This window comes from Aulonocara stuartgranti (genome assembly GCF_965226115.1).
Source record: "Aulonocara stuartgranti genome assembly, chromosome: 6".
In the NCBI taxonomy this organism is placed as follows: Eukaryota; Metazoa; Chordata; class Actinopteri; order Cichliformes; family Cichlidae; genus Aulonocara; species Aulonocara stuartgranti.
This window is the reverse complement of record NC_138944.1, coordinates 37,482,645-37,490,129: the sequence shown is the minus strand read 5'-3', so window position 1 is coordinate 37,490,129 and position 7,485 is coordinate 37,482,645.

Genomic DNA, 7,485 nt, shown 5'->3' with positions numbered 1-7,485 from the left:
AACAGGCTATGGCCAGGCTTGGGAAAAAGTGATGTCTTTGTTTTGTTTTTTTGCTTGTTTTCTTGTTTTTAAATTATTGTGTTCTTATAGACTAAAAATAAATAAATCAAGATTTATTTAACTGATTGGATCCTGATGAAATGACAATGTTCCTTGAATGTATTTAGGAAATTGCAAACATTTAGAAATAAAATCACTGATATATCTGTTGATTTATTTATTTTTAATTTAAGACAGTTAAAAATGTTAAGTTGCCCAGCCAGAGTTCTTTGCTTACATGTCTTGAATTTTTCTGGTTTCTCACTGACTCTAAGTTTGAAATGCCAACTATTTCATTTAGACTGATATGGCAAAGCAAATTCTGCAAATGATTACACTTGAGAAGCGAAAACTAAGAAAGCTTCTTTTCCAGCAACAAATTACTCGATTGCTAAGCTTGTCTGTTGATATACATACATGAAAAGAAGCACATATTTTATTTCGTACATTTAAACCAGCTGAACTGCCTGCTGTTGCTGGTCTTCCTATTATAAGATGATGGAGCAAAAGTGCAGCAGCAGCAACCTTGTAATAAAAAGCTTTAATGGTTCCTATTGTGTCCTTCACCTCAGAGCATGGCAGAAATGTTCGCTAAAGAAATGTACAAGTAGAAACATTTGATATAAAATATTCTCCTCATTCCGACCTTTACTCCTGAGACATGAACACATTTCCCTCCTCTCGGTCTGTTTTTCATATACACACTGACTGCTGTGAAAATGTCAGAGCCCCCATCAGAAGCCCCTCCTGCTGTGGTGTGTGGTGGCTGTGCCCAGCAAGGCTCCCCATTACTGATTAATGGAACCACATCAGCACCGTTCAATTAAGACTCAGCACCAGCCCCATGCGGTCGTCTCCCCAGGCCTGTCTGAGCCGCGTTTAGCTGTGACACACCAAGGATGGCGGCTCCTAACAAGCTCCATACAGAAACTGATGTGCAGCGGAGGGTGAAGAGCCATAACTTACATTACTGTTAACCTACTTTTCAAAATGTTGTTTTATGCCTGTGTGCAGTTCCTTGGCTTGTCTTTGTGTATGAAAGATGATATACAAATAAACTTGCCAGGTTTCCCACAAACCATACATGTGGCATGAATTATCGATATAAATTTCGGCTAGTCGTTGCAAAACCATCTGATCATGTGATCAAATAACTCATGTGACGGAAAATGTTTGTTGGCACCAGATGTAAGAAACTCGTCCTTTTCTGAGTCTTTAATGATAATTTGAATATGTTAGTGATTATTAGATACAATAGATTTAAACAATCATTATGACATCACCACTGGTTCAGGGGGACAGTGAGACAATGGTAATTTTGACTACAGTGACTGAGGGTTGATGCACTTAACTGGGGATAACATTTATTGGATAACCTCAGATCTAATTAATTAATTGTGCAACTGTCACAGCTTTATTCAAAAATTAAAATCTGTGCTGGATTATTTTGTGTTTCACAGACATGGCTTTTAGGTTTTGTTGATCTGCTGCAGCAATGTTTTCTCTGGCCTGCCACTTATGGTTTTGCTCAGTTCTTCAAACCTTTTAAAGACACAATGCACACCTGAGATATGCCAAGTTTTTGTCTAATAGCTCTTTGGGAATCACATTATTGGTGCAGAAATATAATTTGATATCTGTCAAACTGTGGTCTTTTCCTAGATTCAACTAAAGAAATGGAAACAAATTATGTTTTTTAACAAAGTGCTTAAAGGCACAATTTAACATTGTTTTTTTTTTTGCTAAACTGTCTGTTACGTGCTCCTCAGCTGTCTGTAAAAAAGAGGCCAGCCACCCTTTAGCAAAAGCTCATTTTCGCCTCTTGTATCCACGATCTCGTGTTTTTGGTCACTACCCAAAGCTTGTGGCTATAGGTGAGGGTAGAGAGGGTAGAAGTAGAGCTTTGCTTTTATGCTCAGCTCTCTCTTCACTATGATGGACCAGTACAGCATCTGCATGACTGCAGCCACTGCTAACCCTAACCATAGAGATAGCGTGAGGAGTTCAGTCATCTGAGAGAGGTGCAGAGCAGGGCCACTACTAGTTTTAGCATCTGACCAGGATGCCTCCTGGATATCTCCTGGGTGTTCTGGGCATGTCTTACTGGAAAGACCCAGGACCAAGGTCTTTCCTCATCCAGCTCATCTGGAGTTGGCTGGGGAGAGGGAGTCCTGAGCTATTCTGCTCTGGACCCGGAGCATGGATAAGGGCAGAAAATGGATGAATGGATGGTCTGTTATGTGTAGACAAAACACTGGTCCATCCCTTGATATAGGCAGATGTTTTATGCTTGAGTGATTCATAGTTGGTTAACACTGTTGCCTCATAGCAAGAAGGTTCTGGATTTGAATCCTCCATCTGGCCATGGCCTTTCTGTCTGGACTTTGCATGTTCTCCCACAGTCCAAAGACATTCAGTTGGTAGGGTTAGCTTAATTGGTCATTCTAAATTGCACATAGGTGGGAATGTGAGTGTGAAAGGTTGTCTGAATCTCTGTGTTAGACCTGGGGCTTGTCCAGGGTGTACCCCACCTGTTGCCCTATGGCAGCTGGGATAGACTCCAGCCATCCTGAGACTCTAAATTGGATAAGTAGAACAAAATGATAGGATGTGCGATTGATAAGGCAGTTTTAAATGGTTTAACAAACCAACAAAAAAAGCCTAGAGAACCATTTGTTCTCCAAGACCACTTCAAAAAATATAAGAAATTCTGGCTTCCTGGAAGCAGATGGATATAAAGATATGAAGGCTCAGACATTCTCGGACGTAAGTTATTTTAGACTGTGCTTGTGGCTTTCTTTATGCAGCTGTAAACAGTATAACTACATGAAAAAAGCAAAGCATCATAGATCAACTTTAATTAAGAGAAAAACACCAAACATCTTTCTATAAGTCACACAAAGACCAGACATAGAGGTTACTGCTTTCACGTGTGCTAGACACTTATTCATATTCACCCAGAAAGTACATCATTGTTTGCATGGCGTCTTTCAGCAGATTTCCTTGTCCTCCATAATAAACCTTTTTATGCAATTTGCCCGTTGCATTTACAGTATAACAGCACTTCAGCAACATGCAGGATAAGCTCACAAAGCTAACAACAGATAACAAAGCTCCCACAAGTCACACAAGGACTATAATTATAGTTGGTTTGTTTCTTTCTTTATTTATTAATCAGCACAGCATAAGGATCATCTCCAACTGCAGTGAACCGATTATTTTTTTTCATTAAGTACTACTGCTCTATATTAATAAAAAATATGCTGATAAAAAAAGTCTGCTGTCCACCTCCTCTCAACATCGCGACAGTCTCTGTCAGCATAAAGATACAAAAAGAAGAAGCTCCCCGCCACAACAGAGGAGACTAGCCTTTACTGCTATTACGGTATCATACACTGTATAACCCATCAGACACAACAGCACAACACTTTGGCCTTGTAGATGGTTGCAATGGCTGTTGGCATATAAGTCTCAATACAGGATTTAATCAACCCAGTGAACACAGTGAAGTACAATTTAATGCTTCTTTGTACGGAAGGACAGATTTAAAACACACTGCAAAAGCAGCCCATGTGGTTTTAAAGGTAAAGGTATTCTGCAGAGGCTGAGATTTCAGTCTGACTGAAGCTCACATTTAATTTTTGAAAACCACAAAAAGAAAAAAAAATCGTGGGTAAAAAAACCTTCAAATGATTATTGAACAAGTATTTCAAAAGAAAGACAAAAAGTGTTTTCTGCATTTTCTGTATGATTATGTTCTTTCTCCAATCATATTCAAGCCCCTGAAAACAGGAGTTAGCTCTGTGTTAAGAAATGCACTCATTCCTTTAAATGGGAGCAGGATTTAGTTTTTATGTCACAGTAAAAACGTGTTTATTTTGCTGCTGCTGACCATGTTTTAGTCATGTTTTCACTGTTTTATTCTGTGTTCATTAATGTAAGAATCAGTTCAAAATGATCAGGAAAGAAGAAGAAAATTGATCCGCATCCCACCCTAAACCCACACCTACATTCACACAGACAGTTTGCGTCAAAGTCATGCAAACAATAAAGTCCCCCCCAACTCTAGCTAATTTCACATGCAGAGTTTGAATTTTTTTTTTTTAACTCAAAGTGCTTTTTTTCAAATGAACTATAATGTATTTTAGTAAAAGTCTATTAATAGAAACAACATGAAAACACTTTAGGAATGTGAAGGTCTGAGTGAAGATCACTCTATTGATCAGTGCTTGGCTTTACACACTTTTCTAGTGAATTTCAGCTCATTGTTTAACTGTTTGGCCAAAACTTTTTTTTTCACCATTTCTTGACTTTTTATCAATAACAGTTTAAAAATCTTGTCCAACTTTTTAAATTTAATTTAGTTAAAAATGATGATTAGATGCTACTTGCTTCTGTCTCCAAATAACCAAATAAAGCAGATATAGCTTTTGTCAGATTTGCTCTTCTGTGAAACTTTATTCATTTTAGGATGCTAAAAAACATTTTCAAATCAGAAGTCATAAAATGTCTCACAGTCAAAGACAAAAAAAATGACCAGACACAGAATGTAGGAAAAGAATGCACCGTGTGTTTCTTTGAGTTCTTTGAGCGTGAACTTTCTTGCTTCAGTATTGGAAGGCCACAGCTGAACCGAAGACAACGTAGCTGTCATCTGCAGCTTTCTTGGATCTTTATATGTTGACAGAAAGACTGAAACACACGCAGAAACCCTTCACAACCTCCATTTGATTGGATTTACTACAGCTCCTCAACAATTTGGCCATGACACAAAAAAAATTTCTTTTCACTTTCAGAGAAAGAAATGAAAACATCTCAATCACAACTTAATTTGACACAGAAGAAAGAGCAAATGCTCAGCAAGGTCAAACCTAATTGAAAGTGATTGAAACCCTTTTCTATAGGGGACTGATAGCAACCTTTGCAGTTATTTCACTTTTCTTTCTCTTTCTGTTACAGGAGCTCCTCCCAGGTCACCTTGATAGTTTAGAAACCTTCTTTTAGCAGCTGCCTGAAATATTGGGATTGCCTCTGGCGCTCTCAACCCCCACCATATCCCTCTTTTATCTTCCCCTCAACCCCCCAACCTGCTTTAATTTCTCATTTCCTCCCACTTTCTCTTTTTCGCACATTTTTATTTTATTTTATATATATTTTTTGCTTTATCCTCAGTTTCCATTTCCTACTTAGTCATCTTCTCTCTTTCCTCTCTTTACTATGATTACACTCGCAGCATCTTAAAGATGCCATAGCCACAGGGTGCTTGTGTGTGTGTGTGTGTGTGTGTGTGTGTGTGTGTGTGTGTGTGTGTGTGTGTGTGTGTGTGTGTTTGTTTCAAGCTACTGGCTTCATGAGGTTATACAGCAGATCCAATGGGCACCTTGAGACCACTAACCATGATCATATCAATAAAAGGGCATCTGCTCTATGGCAAAAAGGCGAGTGAAAGAGAAGAGAAGGAAAAACAGAATGTGTGTGTGTGTGTGCGTGAGTGTGTGTGTGTGGATGGGGGAGGAAAAACACAAGGAGAAGAAGGGAGGAGGGGAGTGAACAAAGAAGAAAAGAGCATATGTAGAGAACAGAGAAAGGAAAGGAGATGATGGGGGAGAAAGATGAACAAAAGGCAGCAGGACACAAGTGAAAAAAGAGTGATCATCAGAGTGTGTGTTGAGAAAAAGACCAGAGAAAGAGAGCATAGATGAAAACATAGAAGGATAAGGAAGAGGACAGAGAAAGTAAGAGGTGGACATACATGGTAGAAGCACTGAAGACAGTGAATAGAACTGAAAACAAAAGTGTGAATCGTAAATAAATGAATACAGGAGGACTCGGGAGAAGACAAATAGAAACTAAAAAACAGAAAACACAACATGTCGTGGTGAAAATAAGAAAAAAATAGAGAAATATAAAAATAACTTGAAAATATCTGGAGGAGTAATGATTAAAAAAACAACAAATGGGAGGATATAAATGAAAAAGAACGGACCAAAAATAAAAATGATATAAGTAAAGGGAAGAGTGGAAAGCAAAGAGAAACTAAAAGTGGGAGAAGATGAGAACAAGAAGAGGGATGAAGTGGAGACAAATAAAGAAGTTCATTCAATGGTAGTCAGAATGAGTGAGGAGGGGGAGAGAGAGGATGTAGTGATGTGAAAGATGAGGAGGAGAAATAAGAGAAGAGAGGAGCAAAAGAGCAAGGACATCAGAGAGGAGATAGAAAACAAAAACAAGGAGAAGTGGATGAAGAGTGGAGAGAAAAATGAAATGTACGTGTAAGAAGAGCTGAGAGGATGAATCAATAAGATGAGAGGAAACAAGAGACGGGAGGAGAAGAGAAGAAAAAAGGAGAGGATCCAAGAAGTGATGAAGGGAGGAGGCGAAATGAGGAGAGGAAATGAGAGAACAAGAGGCAAAATGAGATGACACGAGAAGAGAGGAGACAACAGTTGACAGAAAGAGAAAAGGAGATGAGGGCCCACAAGCGAAGAAAAGAGGAGAGGAAACAAGGACACGTCAGAGGAAAAGAAAGCAGAAAAGAGCAAAGCCAAACAAGAATGAAGGAAGGGAGGTGAGAGATGAAGGAAGCGAGAACCAGAGGAGGTAAAACATATGGGCTGAAAACAAGGGGAAAACAGGAAAAACAAGAGGAAAGGAAATCAGGACACACAGGGGCAAAGGAAACACCAGGGCAGAATTAAGGGCAGAAAAGGGGAAGTAAGCAAGGAAGAACAGGAAATGAGAAAAAAAATGAGAGGAGGGAAAGGAGGAGGGAAAAGCAGATAAGAGGAGACAAGAGGGTCCATCCGGAGAGTGTGTTACACACAGGTAGTCCTGTGCAGGTGAGAACAACTTACTGCCCCCTGCTGCTGTCGGGCAGCATTAAACAGGTTTCTTTGATTGCTTAAAGAGTCGATATTAACTTTCAAAATAAGTCAATGTGCTCATTTAAAAAGCCAGTGAATTTTAAAGCATGAAGGTTAAGATAAGCTAACACATGACAATAAGTACTTTAATGAATACATTATTACATTTTTGTCTTGTTCTGTTGTGTTTTCCTTTGTTGACTGCTAAAATTTCGTAAACTGCTACATTCATAAAAAAATAAAGATTCATGTATTTTGCATGTATTACAAAACACTGAAACAACATGTTAGTAAAATTCACCAACACCAACTTCAGTTTGAATTCTGATCAAACTTGCACTTTTGCACAAATTTGCAGTTTTCTTTCTAAACTGTCTAGTATTTGAATAAAAGCAGAAAAATGTCTATAAAAAAGTACATTCAAAGAAAGATGTTTCATGCTTCAATGTGAAAAGGTTGAAGAATACTAGCAGCTCATTCAGTTCTCAGACTTTGTCCTAGAATAATAATAACGATTTAAATGGAAACACAGTTACATTTTCAGTTAATTCAGAGTGCTCACAAAACAAAACAGGGATCAAAC